The 19,618-nt window shown below is 38.9% G+C and overlaps 1 long non-coding RNA gene across 5 annotated transcripts in view; it reads right to left on the bottom strand.

Annotated features, from left to right (window-relative positions):
* Positions 1–19,618, bottom strand: part of LOC148053065 (uncharacterized) — a 511,817-nt gene that overhangs the window by 466,831 nt on the left and 25,368 nt on the right. The window contains exon 1 of one of the 5 annotated variants that reach the window (XR_015708547.1): positions 12,107–12,192. The exons of the other annotated variants lie outside the window; for them this stretch is intronic. This is a non-coding gene — a long non-coding RNA (uncharacterized LOC148053065). Of the gene's footprint in view, positions 1–12,106; positions 12,193–19,618 lie in introns of those variants that run through there. 5 annotated transcript variants of the gene reach the window in all.

Here is a 19,618-nt window from a genome sequence, read left to right as displayed (position 1 = left end):
CTGCAAATGCCGTTTTCTCTGAAATTCTCAAATCCCTGTAGTTAAACAGGACCTCTTACGGAAATAACTTGATTTGACTGTTGACACTTACCCAATTTTAGCTTGCTCTTGTAAGTGAAGAACTAGGCCAGGTCTCAAAAGGGCATATTTTAAGGTGCATAATCATAGCAATTTCACGAGCATAATATTGTTATGCTTATACTGTAAACATTTTAATACACTACCACTTTTATCTGCTCTTGCCAACAGTATAGAAGACACTGCCTGGTGCATTTCATAATCCTGAGGGTTTAACCAATTGCCACCTTTCCTTCTGTGACTATAGCCAGATTTCAGCATCGCAACACTAGCTAAAAGCTATAATGAAGAAAGGACTGCTGGATGAAAACAATCTTGATATGACATTTCCCTTCTTGCTATATCCATATATACATACTGCAGTCTTTCTCTGCTTTTTTTTAAGTAGTAGTTTCCTTTTCTTAAAAAAAAAAATCTTTAAAAGAAAAAACAGAAGAAAAAAGCGCCTTTCAAGGAAAGGAAAGAAAACAGACTATGATTCTTAAGTCATTTAAACACTTTTACTGAGAGAAAAATGTTATCTTACCATATAACATATTGAAATTAGATTACAAACAACGAACTTTGAACAGGACCTGTTTACTCAAATCTCTAACAGTGCATATGTAAAACACAGGTCTTCATAGAACAATATGGGGTTTTTCCAAAAATATTTTTGTCTGTGCACCTGCATCTTTGTAAACAATTTTTAAGCTATGAAAAAAAGCTTGACATGCAGGATCACATTTATAGAAACAGTTTGTTCTGAATAGAAATTTATTTGGTACATGGTGAAGAACAGAAAAAGAGTATGTATTAAAAAAATGAAATTATTGCACTTTTAAGTGGTTTAATGCTATATGTAATTTCATAAACAATCATTAATAATGACAAAGGTAGTAGAATGAAAACTGCCAACTTGCTTAGAAAATATGCTATAGCATATATATAGTACAGCACAGCTGTACTATGCAGTTGTGCACTGCATCACACCATAAAATTAGATTAAAACATTACAATGCTCTTAATCTTTTCTTATAAAGTTATGAACATGTTTACATAAAGACAAAAAATAAAACCCCTCAAAACTAATTTTCCTGAAGCCTTTCCCCACTTTAAAAAAAAACCACAAACAGGAGGTGCACACAAGCTCCTAGGAGAACGTGTACGCCTTTCTGAAACTGGTTTGATAATTTATGTTTTCAAAACGTGCTTCCACATTCAAAGGGTGGCTATGTTTTTAGAGTTGAATATGTCTTTGGTTTTTAGCCAAAGGTGGTGTTTGATCCTACGCTCAGATCTATGGGCGTGAGTACCAGCAGGCGCTGTACATCTTGTAATACTACCTGTTGTGATCATACGGAGTAACTGACTTTACAACACCCACCAGGCAGTACGCCCAGGTATCTAAGGCAGGAACGAGCCTTTGGACCTCTTTTGCACCTGCTGACAACACTCACTGCAGTCACCCCTCCCTACATGGTTACAATAGCTTGCACTGAAATGATACAGGTTGTAGCGCAAATCTTTTTTTGTTGTTGTTTTCAAACAGAAACCCAAGTTCTTTTCATTTTTTTGGAAGATCTGAAGCATGGTAATAAAAAAGATAGGATTTTTTTGTGGTTTGCATATTGTAAGATCACAAAAAATATGCAGTAAATAAATCATTCATACATTAAGAATGATTACCAGTGTGTAAAGTGGAATGTTGAATTACCTTAGATATATTACCCACAATGCTTTTCAAGGCAGCAGCTAATTAGCAGGAGAAAGGTCATGCAAAAAATAATGTGATTAGAAGAGGTTGAAAGAAAAAAGCCACATATTTGGACATAGACCAAATTTCCTTTTTGCCACTGTAACTGAAAACCATTGCTTCAATATTTAATGAAATGCTTATGTTGCAGCACCTGGTCACATTGTCAGCATTGCCTAACCACTGCCTCCCCTGTGGGTCATTACTGCAGCCATCTGAAAGGGGGCAAACTGTTCATCGACTACAATAATGCCAGTCTTTAAGAATCTACAGCTACAAAACAGCAGGAGACAGAGTTACTTTGGCTCTGATCTTGGGAAAAATGGCTGGGGGCAAAATGCTGTTTCCTACCATCAGAGACTATACAGTTAGCAATAATTCTGTAAGTCAAAGCCCATGCACAAGACCCAGCTTGGCTGCCCTGTTCTGCTTTTTCTCCCTTTGCAGAAAGCTAGCAGCTCCTGGTGAGAGATCCTTGTCAACAGGAAAACAGTGGTTCACACCACCCTGCTAATGATCCAATGCATCAATAGCTCAAACAATCACAACAAGCAGATGTCCTAAGTTAATATAGACTTTCCTGGGATTTTACTTGTGAAACATGGCTTTAAAAGGCATTAGTCTTTTGTCCTCACTAGAGATCTGCTAAATCCTGGCACCAATTCCTTGGGTATGTGAACCCCAGCCTAATGGAATTTAATTACTTTAGTGGTATTAATCATCTGTACAGTAGAGCAAAGAGTATTTTATTACCACTTTTAAGGGTTATCGGCACATTTATTTCAAATGAACTGTCAAACTGCATTACGTGTAAAGCATGCCAGCTTTGAATACTGCAGCACAGGTGAAAAGACATTTGCTGCTTAGAACTCTTTGACATAATGAGGATGCCTCTGCTTAACACGGGCACCATGGATGCAGTTTATTTAAAATGAAAAACAAGCTATCATCAATTTTAATGATTTCTTTTTGCTCTTGTTGCTTTTTGTCAACTTCTAATTTCTCACAGTTTTACTCTGAGCTGAAAAGGCTGCTCTTTCCTGAGGAGAACAGAAACACCAGTTGGCACCAAATAACCTGTGACACTATTACAGGATTACTTACAGAACAGCAATACCAGTCTTGTCCATTATCTAGCAACAAGCACTGGTTCAGTAACACAAGGTTTCTCTAATTCACTTAATGCATAAAATCCTTTGCATTCACATACACAGAAAAGCATATTTTCATTCGGTGTAGCTCCTACAGTTTCTTTGGAAAAACCTACATATTCCTAAAAGATGCTCATCAGGTCATCAGCATCTTGCATGAAACAATGTGCATTGTTAAGAGTTTACAGCCCCAACAACCTCGAAAAAAACAGGTAAGACCTTGGTGCTCATTTCTGTTTGCTGGGCTTGTTGCAGGATATTTTGCATGCTGCCAAGTTGCAATTGTACCTAAAATCTAGCAAAAAATTAGTACCTGTTGAAAGATTTTTTGATCCCTTCGGTATGAAGTTTCTCGTTTTGTTTGGCTCCTGGACTCTCCATAGGTTTTAGACCTGTCCTATACCTGGTTAAAGCGTATCGTTTTGCACTCATCGTCTCTCAGACATTTTGCACTGAATAGCAAATGAGAGCAATTTGTGACACAAGATACTACGACATGTGGGAAAGACACATAATTAGTGTCAGAATGAATGCATTTGCTTTTTAAAGCCTATTTGTCCTAGGATTTCAAATGAATCAAGCTGCTATGTCTCTCTCAACAGCTCCATACTGCTGTATAATGAATTAAAAGCTAGTGTTGCTAAAATGTGCAAGCTTCAGGAATAAAATGACTACTGTATGCATCTCAAAAACCAGGGATGAGAAGATCTTAAAAGGCTCTAAACTCTAATGTAGCCTATTTTAAAGCTTTCCAAAAAACTATCCCATTTTGCTAAACAGAGAATTCTCAAGTGAAATCACCCCTTTCCGTGACAGATTACTATGAATTTACAAAGCTACTTCGAATCTTGTCTTTTAAAAAGGAAAATCTCACACTTGCATCCTCTTGCCCTGTTTGTATCACTCAGGTTTGAACCCCCAGCACCCTGCATGCAGCACACACAGGGGCACATCTCGGCACCCCATACATACACAGTTCTCTGGCCTCTCTCAAATTTTGCTTCCCTCTTGCCAGGTAAACGTTCTTATCCATCCCCATGTCCTTTCCCTCCGTCCAGATACTCGGAACCATCACCTGCCAGAGAAGAGGCACAGCCAGGCACTATCAGCAACACCGTTGTGCCAGTGTCCCCCACCCAGGCACAGCTGGGACCACGCCTGAAGAGGAAAGGGCACTTTGGGCTTTTTGCCCATTCTCTGTATTTACGCTTTGGCTGAGACTCTTTGCAAGACTGTTACCCACAAGACTGCAGTCTGCGCCTTTGACCACAGGCCACCCCTATTAATATCTTATTAGAAAAAGGAAATCAGCTTTTGACAAATGAGAACAGAACTGACTCGGAAAACGAGGAAGGCTCTCCTTTTGATTACTTGTCCTTTTCGGTTTCCAAACCCTGATCATATTCTTCAAGGCCATATGGCCTATACGCTATATCTCTTCTTCCAAAATATCGATACTTTGCCTTTCTGTATTTTAAAGATCTTCAGGGGATTAAAAAGACAGAAGTGTGACGCCCACCATAGTCTCTTCCTCATGACCCTAAAGACGAGTTGGGAAGTGGATGACAGAGACCCAAGACAGCATTTTTCTTTCAGGCACTTGTAATCTTGATTCATTCCCCTTCTATTAACTGAGGCTGGCTGTAGCAGAAAAATGACTCTTTAACAGGACACGAGGTTCTCCTAGAATTAACATTCTGAATAAGTCCAAAGAACTAGGCTTTGATCAGGGGAATAATTGATTAATGACGGGAGAAGAGAGGGAGTAAGCAGAGCATCTCCACAGCTATCCTGCTGCTGCTGCTGTCAAACATACTGGGACAAGAGGACCGATGCCCAGCAGGTCACAGGCCCGTTTGACAATCCTGTGGACAGCATGTGTTTTTTCAACTATTTCCCACAGAAAGCCCCTTCAGAAACAGCCCGTGTGTCTTGCATCCCAGACCCACCAAAGGCCCTCACAATCTCCTGCTGCAACTGAGTCTTCCCCAGCTGCAAAGGTGCCATGTATTTTCAGCCTCAGCCAGCTGCATATATAGCTAAATGACCTCATCAGCTAATAGGAAAGCACAATTTTTAAATGCCACTTTATGATTAGGTAACAAAACAAACACGCACATTACTGCGAGATAAATGTCTCGAATGTAGTCTGACATACAAGGCACAGCCAGATGCCTCCAGTGACCCTGAAAGAACGTTATCTTAATGTAATGCACACCTTTGACTTTCTTGTTGTGTTCAATGCATGAAGTTACCTCAGACACAGGTTCAGGAATAGTTGTGATATATCCCACATGGTAAGTACAGTGCTGGACGAGTAAATACTTAATTTCAATATTTAGAAAGATATTGCTAGACCATGTACCAGGTAACAAGTCAGTTTTATCACTTTATCTGAAGCACCCTGTGTATCACAACTCAAGCCCTGCTGCAGTGCTCGCACAAGCAAATCCCCAAGTAGTCTCAGAAGATGTTTTGCTTATGGAAAGAGTGCAGAAACAGACTTAATTAAGATAGGAAAAGGAATACATAATGTTCTTTAAAGTAAAGATTCAATTTTAAAAATAAGGAAATGATTTATCAATATAATGTCATGAAACTTTAAAATCACTCAGTAAGCCCAATCTTGTTCTGATTAAAGGCAAAAGGAGTCCAGTAAAAGGCAGCAGGATTGGGCCCAAGACTTAGAGGATTTGAGACCAATTTTCTCTTATAGCATTTACAGGAAAGAAGGAAGCCCACTTTTTCCAGGAAGAAAGGGCATGTTTCTTGCCTTGTTCTCAGCATTTTGTCTTCACTCCAGTAAGTTTCTGGCCATCATTTTTAGCATCCGTGGGGTTGCACAAGCTAAACACAGGGAATTATAACCATGAAGTTCAAAGTACAGCTCTATTAGCTTTCAAAGGAACTGTTAAAAGCAAGCATTTGATGCACCAGGAGCATCAAGACTTGCATATAAGCTGAATTTTACAAAAATGAGCACTCATGGAAGTCAATAGGATTACTTACAGTGCATAAAGTTAAACATGTGCATATATTTCGGGAAGCCTCATGAGGGTTACAAACACCCCTTAACACTGTGCATTGCTGAACTTCCTTGTAGCATTTCCAAGCTGGCAGAGGTGCCCTTTCACTAAAACCTGAGAGCGTGGCCATAGTCTGATGTTGTAGAGCTTAGCCTAACCTATGGATGCTTTTAAAAGGGAACCCACATCAGCCCAAAGCTGCCCGAAAGCAGCTGATGCAAGCACTTTGCTGGAATTTTCTACTGCTTGCCTTTCCAAACTAGTCTTTCCCTTCCAGTTCAGGTTTAGGAGGTTTGTGATTTGGGTTTGTTTTTTTTTTTTTTAATGTACACAATTAGTCATTCTTACAGGCTTCTCAATAATAAAATATAACAGCGTTTGGTACTGCAGAGGATTCTCTGACTTGCAAAGCAGACTTGAACATTATCATCACCTTATTGTTGTTTGCCTGACACCACAGAGGTATGCCTCTCATTGCTAGGTTACGTTCCACAGTGATCCGGATTCTCCACAAATAATTGACTCCAAAATTAAACACACGGTTATTATTCATTATAGTTAAGACAGGGTAGCATTACACTTATGATATTCAGGGGTTTTTTTTGTTTTTTCATGAATACTTTCACAGAGTTGGTGACAACAAAGTAAAATGCGTGGCTCTGGAAGCAGAAGGGAAGAGTTACCAAGGAGAGCACCTCACAGGCACCAGTCTGCATTTCTGGGGCCAGGTCCAGGCTCCACAGCAGCATGCTGTGTGCTGCAGCAAGCATTCGTCTACCAGCAGTAGCTCCCCAAGCTCACGTCCGCACCTCGCTAATGCTTCAGCATTCAATATTAATAGCTTAGCATTGGCATCAAGCCTGCAGCCCCCCTTCAGAGGTTTCCTGCAGCCACGAAGTGGGTGGCCAGTGGGAACACGGTTCTGCTGACCCAATTGTGCCTTGAGCTCACGGGCAGTTTAGGTGTCTGTGCCCAGGTAACAGGCCCCTGGGGATGCGCCAAGGTACAGACAGCTTTGGGAAAGCTACTAGAAGCTGAAATCCTGACCTGTTCCCCAGATGTCTGCAACCCAGTGACCCTTTCCATCTAATATATGATCTGGCTGATTACTAATTTCAATTAGTTGTGCAAGAAAACCACAGGCTACAGAGTTAAGTGAACTATCAGCATGCCAGAGGCTCCTCTTAGGCAGAACTAAGAGATGACTATGTAAATGTTTACCAGGCCAACAAAAAAAAACCACCAAACAAAGAGTCCTCATCATAGATGTCTCTCCAACAGAAAGAGAAAAATCCAAAGAACCCAAACTCAGACACTGTGTGGCTGCATTCCTCACATCCACAGCTTCCAGTCATGGTTCTAAAGGGGCAAGTGTTAGGGGGCAAAGTATGCAACACTCTCAGGGAATTGCAAACCCTTCGCGAGCAGCCAGCCCCTTTTAGATTTTGCCCCAAATTAACTATTCTCAATTAAGATATCTAATGGATTTTTTTAAAAAAAGCTTTATACTTAACCTAACCAGAACTAAGATTTTTAGAAAGAAAGTAATTGTGCAAGAGAAAACAAACGGTTGAAAATAAAACAACCCCTTGAAATTTTTGAGGACCAGTTTTGATCTGACTTTTCAATTTTTAATTAATAGTAAAATAAGCAATGATAAATTAAGAACACTGATGTTCTTCACAGAATTTTGCATTATTCTGAAGTTAAAACCACATTAATGTGATCTCTCACTGCCTTCAAGATACTTTATTGGAAAATAATTGTTTCTCATCTGCCAATTTGTAAAGAATACCTGCAGTCACACCATAGCCAGTATACTGACTGAAAACTTTCAGACAAAATTTCAGCAATCAGGTTCTGTTTAGGACTGTTTATTTATTTTTAGCAGATGCATGCAAAAAGTATCAAATACGTCTCAAATTTGCATGAAATATATGTTCACACACCTGGGTTAACTCTGCACCAGGACAGACATGCAGTTTTGATGGAAAATGTTTGGAAAATGGATGAAGAAAAATCCAGACCAATGTGTCCACACAGGCAAGCTGGCCTTTGCAATGGGAACTGGGAAATATTTCTTAAAGCTGCCACTTCAGTTGCAGGTCTCAAGAAGGGCTCCTGTGCCTGAAAGATGGTCTGGGATATCAGCAGTTATAAAGAAAATAAATACCAGCACTCCCTTTGGACTTTATACTCCTTTGAGAGTCTGCAGTACTACAGTATCATGAAGAACATCAGGATGATGACATCTCTCACATTTCCTACGTAGACAGCAGACAGGGCAAGAATTCTTGGACGCTCTGGGCACCCTCCGTGGTGAGCAACCCAAGGAGTTTCTGGTTCCTCAGAAAAAGGTCACAAAGGCTCAGACAAGCAATGATAGGAAGAAATGCACAGGAATTATTCTTGTGAGTAAAAGGCAGTATGGAAAAAACAAACCAACCGAAAGAACAGTGTTAGAAATTTGGTTCCCTGAGACTAACTAGGTACATTGATTCCACGTCTACACCTTCAGAGCTGCACAGATTGGAGCATCCATGCTAGGAATTATGAGCACAATACAGTTAGACAATTCCTCCCACATGTAGATGACTTCATGCCAAAGAAGGGGGAGAAAGGCATGTCTTTATTCCTCACTGAAAATACAACTGCTGCCAACAGCAGGTGTGAATACACCTAGCACTTCCAACAAGGTCCCATCCAATTCAAAACACATACTGAAGTGTTTCAACTTAGTTTATCATGATGAGGAACCTAAAAGCATCTGTTCTTACTGATCTGACAGATAGGAACTGACAAGCCACAGTTTTCCATTTAGGGCTCCTGTCCAGAGTAGACTAAGTTGGGTCCAGCGCATCTTTGTCACACCTCACTCACTTCAAACTAGAGCACCAGAACCTTGGGAATCTCACTCCACGCACTGCCCTACAGAGATTTTTTTTCCTTTTTGCTTGGATGCCTACAGGGTTGCATAAAATGTACTGAATCATACAATTAAGTGCGATTTTCTTCCTGAAACCAAGCTTGATTGGTGAAAATGCAAATAACTTTGAAAACTGCATTTCTGTGCAACAGATGTTATTCTTACTGTGTTCAAATACTCGGTTGAAATATAAAGTCTAATTTTCTCTCAAAAAAAGAAAACAACTTCTAACAAAAGCAAACTGTGATAATGAAAGTATATAGTATGCGTTGGTAGGTTCCATTTTGGAACTGTGTAATGCACGGTGGATTTGTCTCATGATTACCAAAGAATGAATGTCACCAATTGTTTTTATTATTATATTAAGACTCTAGTCACATACAAATTCAAATCCATGACTGAAAACCTACAGATGGAATATGACCACCCTTATTCTTACTCTCTTAATGATCTTTAAGAGAGTTGCATCTCTTCCTAGTAATGCAGAATATCTGTAAAGATCAACTTCTCCATCAGGCACCATTTCTTTTGGAACATTAAAAAAAATTGTTCACCTAGGAACATCCCCAGTTTTAGTTTTTAAAATAAGCAACCAAACCATGTATAAAATGAATAGCAGACAATCATGAAACAGTCGTCTATTTCAAATTAAAAAAAAATTCAAAAGCCAGAGAATCATGGTTAGTTTTCTTTAAAGACCGTAGGAAAACGGCTGTTGCAAGACAAGCTTAGGACACCAAGTTGGAAGAAAGACCAACTGTTAATAACCGTTATTAGAGGAAGAAAGTAACTTACCAGTAGCTGAGGTTTTTTTAGTATTACAATAAAATTTTCCAAGCATATCAAGCATGAACAAATTGCAAATACCAAGGATTTTAAAACAGGTAGTATCACAGCACAACACCTTTTTGGGACACTCAATGCCAAGTGTAAATGTTGTACCAGCTACTGTCCCTTTTCTCCCAGCCCATATAGGAAAGCTATATGGGTGGCGGTAAAGACACCAAATGACCTAGGCATTGTGCAAGCAGATACTCTCAATACGCCTAATCTCTGCCAACGGGCACAAGGGGAAAAAAAGACTCCCTTCGCCACATCTCCTTTCAATGTTTGCACATCACTGTAGGGCTGGGAAAAGCCTGGCCAAAGTTACTTGATGCAGATGAACACTCAAGACTTCAGATGTGAAAGTTAATTTGAGAAGACAGAAGTTGACAGTCTATACAATCAGTTATTTAGATGTCTAATTGAAATTGCTGATACAAGCAGTCTGTCACATTGTATCAAGAAACTTCACTATTAACAAAAATCAATAATAAATCAATAAGATTAAAATTGAATATGTACTCTAGTAACAGTAACAATGCATCAGGAATTTACAAGCAACACACAATGCTTTTGCCAGCTTTCATCTCTGGATTTTGTATCATGTACGGAGTTCTTAAAATAACTGTGCTTGAAAGAAAAAAGAGTGCGCATGCATGTGTGTATATATATAAAACAATAAAATGAGAATGTGCAGCCAGTTGTATAGTTAGCACTGTCTACAGATAATTAGCATCCTGGATGTCTCCACAGTACACATGTTGACTATCTTTTTTCAGATACAAGCAATATCTGGGCTTTCGTGTTATTTAAATGAGATAAATGCTAAAATTGTCTCTCACGCTTACATTATGCTAAAGAAGAACGTCTCCTCACATCTCAAGACCTGCAGACTCTGTTTAGGTATGTGACACAACCATAAAAGACAACAACAAAAGTAAATAAAAAACATGGGCCACAATATAAGATACTGAAATGTTTATATGTGCAAATAAAACACTGACATTATGCTACTTCTGTAATTTCTCATATCCATGACATTTCTACCACTGCAAACACTACAGTTTATAGTTCCTGTTGCCCTTCATCCTCACATTGTTCTATATTCCACAAATTGTTTCCTTTGGAACACTGGAAAGCACTGCAAGAGGAAGTGAAACGCTACATTAAAAAAAAAAAAAGTCATCATATCAATCTGGTTCAACCATCAACACAAATACACTGCTTTAGCTGGAAATTGAGATATTGGGATACTTTCTTGCCATTCCCAACCTAAAGAAGTTGAGGCATCGGAAACCTGCATTGAAACTTACTCTCTCAAAATTCATACTTTAAAGGCTAAGATGTTTTCTAAAGTTTCTAAAGACCAGAAAAAGCATTCATTACGATGCCTGGGTGGAACCTAAGAGGCTGGCTCCTTTAAGCTTGCATCATCATGGATACAAACACAAAAATTGTTTTCTCAGTCTATAAAATCTTACACACTTTGCACCAGTCTACAAAGTGTAAGGATATGAAGAAAAAGAAATCAAGATGCATGGTCACACCAAATGAATCATATCACTATTGTTTTATATGCTGTGTAAGCAATATAATATGAATGAGCTCATTAGAATCCCAGTGCTTGGAATTTTTTTTTTCAGGTTAGTGCTACCTCTCTTCAGTTTCTACATTCCCCAGCATATGACAAACCCATGCTTGAAGGAAGGAAAGCTCAGTTTCATTCTATTATTGATCTATCAGACAAGAACTTAATCAATCTTCTTTATAAGCAATTAAAGCAGAGCAAGAGAAATGAACTCACCTGATACATTCAACATTGATTGCTTCTTTCTAAGAACTGAATGTCAGCCTTATCTGCTACTACAGCTGTGATTCAATTTTTCAGAAACAAGTTTTTCCCCTCATTAGCTCCCCAGAAATAGTACAATTAAAAATGTATTTTAGACAAAATAGAGAAGATAATCAAAATTAAATGGACAATACTTTCTTTTAAACTTCATTAGTTAAGTGTGTTCCTGAGAGCACTGAGACTACAAGATCAAGTCCAGGTAAAGAAAATCTTCTAACAAAACATAAGGTAGCCTGCATTGTGACCACCTCATCACTAATTTCAGTGGAAATTCTGCATGCCAAGTAACTATGGACTCCAACAACAGGAGTTTCCACATCACTGGATCTATTACAAAAAAAAAAAAAAAAACCAAACAAACAAAAACCACCATACTTTGTATAAAATTGAAGGTATTGAGGGGTTTTTCAATGTTCAAATTATCATTTTAGGTCAGTTTGGAAACAACTGAAACCTGAGTTGCTGAACTATATCAAAATATATTTTTTAACAATTCAACCTTATGTTACATACATCTGTGTCCCATAGTAGTGGCCCTCCTGAGCTGGAGCTCAAGTCCTTCCTTTGCAACCTCCCACAGGACTCAGCAACTGAACCACCTTCCCTCCAGTGCCTTACCTCATCCTCCTCTGAAGGGAGTTTATGGTCTGTAGGACAGCAGGTGAATCATGGGAAGTGCAGTTTCTAATTACTGTTCCTAATTCAGAATGGGAAAAACCTGGTGCAAATTACAGCTGAATTACAGGTCTTTTCACCTGTTATCACCTCTATTATTACCTGTTCTGTGCTGTAGCACCACAAAAGGGAGGAAGCTGAATGTGGAAGTGATTGTAGAAAAACAAACAAAACGTTTCTGTTTCATAAAGCAAACTGCTGGGTTCTTTTAGCAATAACAGATTTTGATATAATTGAATTTATTTGTAGGTGTTCACTCTAGAAAATATTGTGATAGTTGGCAGCTTTTGTGTGATTTGAGATGGAAGCAGTGATCAAAATCAGAATTTCCATTAGATAGAAATCATGGGGTTTTTCCTTGCTTTGCCAAGAGTTAATGTATACATAAATTAGGATTGTAAACTTATGATGGCTGAGAAATACTTGAGTAAAGTTACCAGTGCAACTTTATATTCATTATTGCCTACTGTTATGTTAGACTTGTTAGGGCTTCTGGTTTTGCTATCAGAGCACTTTGTGTGCGTGTGTGTCTTCCTTTTTGTCTTTTTTTCTCTACCTATGGCATTGAAACAACAATATTTACATCCTTTTTAAAAGTCCTTGAGATGCAAAAACTATCCACTTGTGACTATCCACTTCTGTAATTAAATGCTACACTTTTATTACTGGCCAAGGAAGAAGAGAGAGAGACCTAAGCTTAGCATTAAGTTCCTTGTAGGATGCAATTTTGCAGGTTTTCATCCCTGGTCCACCATTTCTGTCCTAGCAGAACGGAGAGCTGATGGAAAGCACTATCCCGACTGGTACAGTGACAGTGCAGTTTGGTAAATGTGGGCATCACTCCCCTAAACACGAGAAATGACTCTCATGACCACTGCAAATCTGACGACATCCGGATAGCAACATGGGCTTTCTTTTGCTAAACTGTAGAGAAGTGCCCTCATTTACTACAAACAATCTTTACCATGCAAGACACCAGAACTGGAAGGAAGCACAACTGCCACGTGTCAACAAATCTTCCTGGAATCTCAGATGGAACAGAATGGAAAGCATTTTGTCTTGCCAAACAATAAAATAAAGATGTTACTTTTGAGCTCTTTTATTTTTTTCCTTTTACTAGAAGGAAAAAACCAGCCTTTGCTATTAAGCATGTCTATTTCCATGGGAAATCCTTCCGTTTGCAATATCTGCATATCATGTTTAAATATCTCCCGCAGGAAGATATACCACTTAATAATGCTTCCGTTTATTTATTGCAAAAATCAAGAATAGCTGGAAGTCCATTATGAGAATCTTTTAGCAAATTTAATTAATTTGTAATTAATTTTATTGGTATTTATGAGAGAAATCTTTCATCAGCATAATTTAGACTGAAAATTACAATATTAACTAATATTAATTAAACAACAATGTAATAATTTCAGTAGTTTTAATTATTTTTGGATTAAATTACCTGCTAGTCAATTCTACACTGCTTTTGAAATTAATTAGCCAACTTAAGCATGCTCTGTACCCTCTAATCTACCAAGGATAGGACACAATGTCTAAACAAGCCAAGAAAAACTACGTCCATAGGTCAGCTGGGTTGTCACTGTTTAAAAAACTGCTTTTTAATCCTAATTTTAAATAAACCATGTTCTGTTTAAACGTGGGGACATGCTTTCAGGTAATGCAGGGCCTTGGATTTTGGAGCTGACATTCTTTTCAGTCTCCTTCCACCTCATGACTGTATCATCTCTTCTTGATAGAGAGAGTTAGTGTAACCTTATTATTTGTATGGGACGCTGCAGAGGAAACAGAAAGTTTCTCATCTATCTCACTTCTTCGCAGTAACTCAGTTCTTTTGCCAGGGCTAAATATTAAAAAATCGGGGTTTAAATTGCTACAGCTTCACCTCCGCACTGTGGCCCCATGAACAAAATAAATACTGGGTTCTTTTATTTGCCTCCTGATCTGGGACCCTTAATGGTTTACACTATCGAGACTTTCTCCACCATCACAGGAGTATTTTTAATGAGGGAAGGGGATTTCATAGAAGAGCCTGAGATTCCCACAATCGTAAGTAAATTTAGGTTTCTTTTTACTCATGCTTGAAGTGAAAAGGGGCAAAACAGAGGCATGTTACCTCCAAACTTAATGGGAGCTACTAAATACTGCAGCAGACAGACAAGTATCTATCAGGTTATCAACAATACACGTCCCCCATACAGAAAAAAGAGTTTCTGCTTCCTACTGAGTTCTTGCAGCTAGAGAAGCCCTTCTCTTTCTCACACACAGTCTGCTGTCATGAGACAGACTCAAGAAAACAACAGTTCTGTTGCTCAGAATGCTTGGTGCTGGGATGTAGTTAATGGGAAAAATGTTACATATCATACAGCCATGAATTGCCCCAGTTCAATTCCTGATGGCATGGGCTGCAAAGCTGTAAATTCCTAACTGTAAGCTACACTTTAGTTTGCATGGCTTTCCACCTCTGAACTGTTCTTGGAATTTTCCATAAAGTGAAAAAAAGGTGAAACCACAACATTTCTTCTAGTTCTTAATAGTCTGAGTTTCATTATGATAATATCATGCCTCTCAAATACTGTCTACAACCAGTAACAAAAGAACAAATCTAGTTGCATTCACTGCTTCCTTTCTTAACCAACAATATTTTTTTTATCTGCAAGGAACAGCATCGTATTTGCAGGGTATGGATCTATATGCGTGCTGGCATATAGCATATACATGTTGGTTTAGAACCTTGGCCTCCTACGACATCAATATGCTTTCATCGATCTCTGGGTCACCTAGATGAGGACCAGAGTGAGTAAATATTTCAGTCTTACAACAACTTCCATTCACCTGTTTATACCTCAAGCATGGAAATTTGCTGACTGAAAATTCTTTAAATGTTAGCCACACTTTTCAAAAGCAACTAGTAATTTGGGGAATCTGAGTTTTATGTTCCTGACTTGGAGCTCCTTGAAGGGATGTGAATTTCAAAGGGCAGCCTTGCAAATTCTGAAACTCAGGCCTTTCCAGGGCAAATCAGCTTGGAGATTGAGTGATAAGTCAAATTTGAAAAGGATGCTGGTTATTTTTGCTTTCTATGCTTACTTCATTTTTTTTCTGTTATCAGGCCAGATATTAAACAGATTTGATCATGGCAAAGCTGTTATAGATACAGAAAGCAGGATACAGAAACAAACAGTGCTCAAAAGGTAAAGTGTATACCCAAAGCAATACATTATCTGGCACGCTAACTGTCATCCTTATTTGCTTCAGAATTTCTCAATAAAACACCTCTGTGACCTTAAAGAAATTATTCAGAATTACTCCAATGAATAAAGACTAGGTTTTCAAATGTATTTTAGCAACTACAGCTTCTTAGGCACTTTGGGAACTCTTACTGTGTGTTTATTTAGACCTTTAAATTCCTAAGAATCTTAGAAAATCTCTTTCTGAGTGTTGCAGGATCGGCATTATTCTTCTGAATGTCACAGCAGAGGCTTACAAGAATACAGTATGCTTTATGGGGAAAAAATTAAAACAAAAAGCTGACCTTTAAATAGAAACCACTCGTGGTGCAGAGGGTCAGGTTGGCACCCACAGAGTTAAACTGGCTAAGTCTACAACAAAGGAAAAAATATTAGCATTGCTATCTGTGTAAACGACATTAGTAGCAAGACTGAATTATCTTCTGAATTATTTTATTCCAATTATATTTTGATATAATTCAAGGTCTAGTGATTTTTTTAATGTTTGCAGTCCCCCAGTTTAATACCAGGAAAGCAATCAGTCATTTGCTTCTCAGACATCAAGTGGCTGGAACAGTTTTTCCATCCATTTGAAAAATATACAATTGGTATTTGCCTTTAAGTATACATTAGATGACTACTGTAAGTGATTTGTAATTGTTTTTAAATTGTTGAACTTACTTTAATATATATTTGCAGTTATATAGTTTAAATCTTTATGTTATAAGCAGTTTTTTGGATTAACAAATTGTTCATTCATCTTTTGGTTTTTAAAAAGCGTAAATAGGAAAAAGACTAAAATGTGCTTTATTAGAGCACATTTTATTATTTTGCTTATTGAAAATCTCCTCTGTAACAACTGGTAATATAAAAAGCTGAAAAGAGACCTAGAGAAATACTCAAAATGATCCATTTGGAAGACCAACACTACTTCTGTGTTGAAAGGCAATACAGGGGCCAGTTCAAGACTTAGGCTTTTAAGTAGTTCAATTTTGAGTTTTCAAAAGTTCCTCTAAATACAAAGGCACATTTGTTTACCTAAAGGTATAATTTTAAAATAACATAATGCGGTACCAAAGCAGGCACAGCTATTTTGCTTAAACTAGCTTTATTTTGGTTTAGCTTCATGAGAAAGCCTGTCTGCACAAAGAAAACATGCGTTAACTTCGCTGAATTGGTACAAATTTATATAGGGATGCATGTTCTATCAATTGACATTCTCACCAGCAGCACTGACCATCGGGGAAGCAGATGACAGGCCCATTCCACAGAAGGGTTATAGCTGTGCAACGGTATCTCTGTTAAAAAGGCTTGCGCTAGCATATCCTATTCTAAGGGCAGTGTGCCTAGTCTTAGCGATATAACATAACACCCATTTTGCTGCTGGGGTTAATATAAAGCATGCAGCGAGTCAGATACTCTTTCAGCACCAAAAGTCACTCAAATGCCCTCCTTCAAGTATGAGACACTGAGTATACACACACACACACACACACACACACACACACACACACATTTACATATGTTCAGAAAGGTTAAAGATGTCACACGAGACAATGGGGAAGTAAGAAAAGCACGGGCAACATCATGTACATGGACTATGACACATTGTCTAATAACCATGATCAATATTCTGCTTTTAAAGTCACTCAGTGTTAGATAGGATTTCTGGCATACACGTGTGCCTGTAGATGTAATATCTCACATTTTGTTTGCTGCATAATTCTCACACAGATGGGTCGTATGTGTCTAGCATAGCTAGAATAGGACATAGTGCCTTGTCTTTGTGCTTGTAAAAAACTATGTTCTATTTTCTCTGCTTGTACAGTTTTGCATATGTTTTTTTTGTATTTAAATACTTGAATAAGGAAAAAGTCATGTGATCTCATGGCCCTGTGTGGTAACACCCTTGCATGTCTTACACGAACCCCTTCAAAATTTCATACAGCTATGATACACTTCCATGATGCCTAGGAACCCTGAGTGAGGGGGAGACTTCACTGCACACAGTACCTGACATGTATAGCAAAAGGCAATCAATCCATCATGAGTTTAAGATCAAAATAAGAGATAGTACACAGGGGAGTGAGGACATAGGGAGGTGGTGTGACTTCACTGTCACCCAGAAAGCCTGGAACAGAGACTTAGCACAGCCTAAAAAAGCAACATGTCAGGGCTCAGCCACCCAAACTCAGCGCAGTCCTGCTCCGGAGAGATTGTAGCATAAAGGGAAACTGACAGTAAGAGAAATCCTAAACACAAATATTAAACTCTAGCAAACAAACATTTCCAATTCCTCAGGTCTGTGAAACTATGCCACCCAAGAGCAACTTTTCCATTGCTGAAACAATTTTTGATCCAAACTGAAATTAAAAAGCAATCTACAAACTTACTATGCAATACAAATTGTGAATTATTCCATTTCAGAATTGCTTGTGTGTCCAAGCAGCAAGCGATTCATGAGAAGAGACAGCCTGTCTGCACTCCAATAGGGCCAGGTGCCCAGTGGTCCAATCCAGTCACCTACATGCCCCCGCTCACGTCTATGGTCCCCAGGGGAACCCTGGCACCCACGAGCCACCAACTGCCCAAGGAGGTGACCCTCAGCTCCTCACTGACAGGCAGCAGCTCATACGAGCCAGCTGTGTGCCGATTTGCCCCATCAGCTGCTGGGCTGTGGATACATGGTCTTTAGCACTAGATCTGTGCAGTGCTGGAACATACCATAGCATTATGTACATCATAAAAGTGAGTTTTTACCTTTTCTGAAAGTTTCTGACACTCAGAGATTTTATGTGTACACACCTCTACACACGGCTTCCAACAGAAAGCATGCCCATACTTTTCTAATTACCTAAATGTCAGAAATGTTACCTCACAATTTCTGTATCTGTCAAGGCAATTGAGTAAAAAATGTATTAGCAATCCGTGTATGTTAATACATTTTCCAACTATGCACATCAGCTCTTTATATATCATTCCCAAGAGGTAGGTACACACTATTTCACTGAAGTACACTTGGGTCTATGTAATGACCATTCACTCTAGCCACCCTGTGGGCCCAACTCTGCCTTCTTATATCCTCACATTAGACTACTTCTGTTAGGCTTTCAATTGCTGACACAGTGTTGCCCAACAAGAGTGACCTGAGCACCCTGTTTGGTCCAGCAGTTTTGAGGTTACAAGCATGATCTCTTTGCATGCCTATGCATTCACTTATGTGTGCAGTTTTTGCAAACTGTATCTTAGAGGCACAAATGAAATTACTACAAAACTTGTTTGACCAAGATAATGAGGCAGAAGTCATGTGTGAATGAGTTTGGGCAAATTCCCTCTTTTGTCTCTGAAAAAAGAAGTATACAACACTCACATTATTCACAGGTAAAACCCCATCTGCATGCTAAACTGCTTAGCTGTGCACTAAGAGAAACTCAGATGAGCCTACTTTGAAAAGCTGGCCCTAAGTGCCTTCGTGTTCCCTCTTGAGGGAGGCACGCTCCTGTTTTTCATCACCTGCACCAGCATCTGACGGGCAGATACTCTGGATTTATGAAGTCCAGGTACCTGAGAGACTGGATGTTTTCTCATGTAGTTGGTATCAGAAAAGACACTTGAACTAGCAGTTCAGTGCATGGTATTTTTTGTGAAGGCTAAACATTTCCTTCCTTATTGACGTGATGAAGCCCAAGCTTATTGACTTTCAGAAGCCTTCCACAGTCTTATTTATTATCCTTGGCATTTGAAAATGGAAGTGGCTTCGTGGGATCAAACATAGGTCATTACTGTCTAATGGCCATTTGTTAGTCTATACAAACTGAATTTGGTAGTTCCAGGTCCGATTCCTAATGTATGTTTGCCATTATTATTTATCATTGCCAACACACCTGACAACACTTGTAATGGCTCTCTCAGGAGAGAAGCGAGGGGCTGAACGGACCAAAGGAGTGAGCTCTCTCTTCATCTCCAAGTGCTGGTTGCTCCAGCGAGGGCTGGGGGCCTCTCAGCCAGGCAACAGGGGGAAGCTGGCCTCTGGTCTGCCAAATTTCTAAGAAGAGTTGTTTAAAAATATCTTGACGTATATGGAGGAAGTGGGTAAGGCTGCACACACGCC

The sequence above is a fragment of the Nipponia nippon genome, unplaced genomic scaffold (genome assembly GCF_047370975.1).
Source record: "Nipponia nippon isolate SJK-2023a ecotype South Korea unplaced genomic scaffold, ASM4737097v1 scaffold_4, whole genome shotgun sequence".
Classification (NCBI taxonomy): Eukaryota; Metazoa; Chordata; class Aves; order Pelecaniformes; family Threskiornithidae; genus Nipponia; species Nipponia nippon.
Note: the sequence above shows the minus strand (reverse complement) of the source record. Positions and strands in the feature narration are given on the sequence as shown.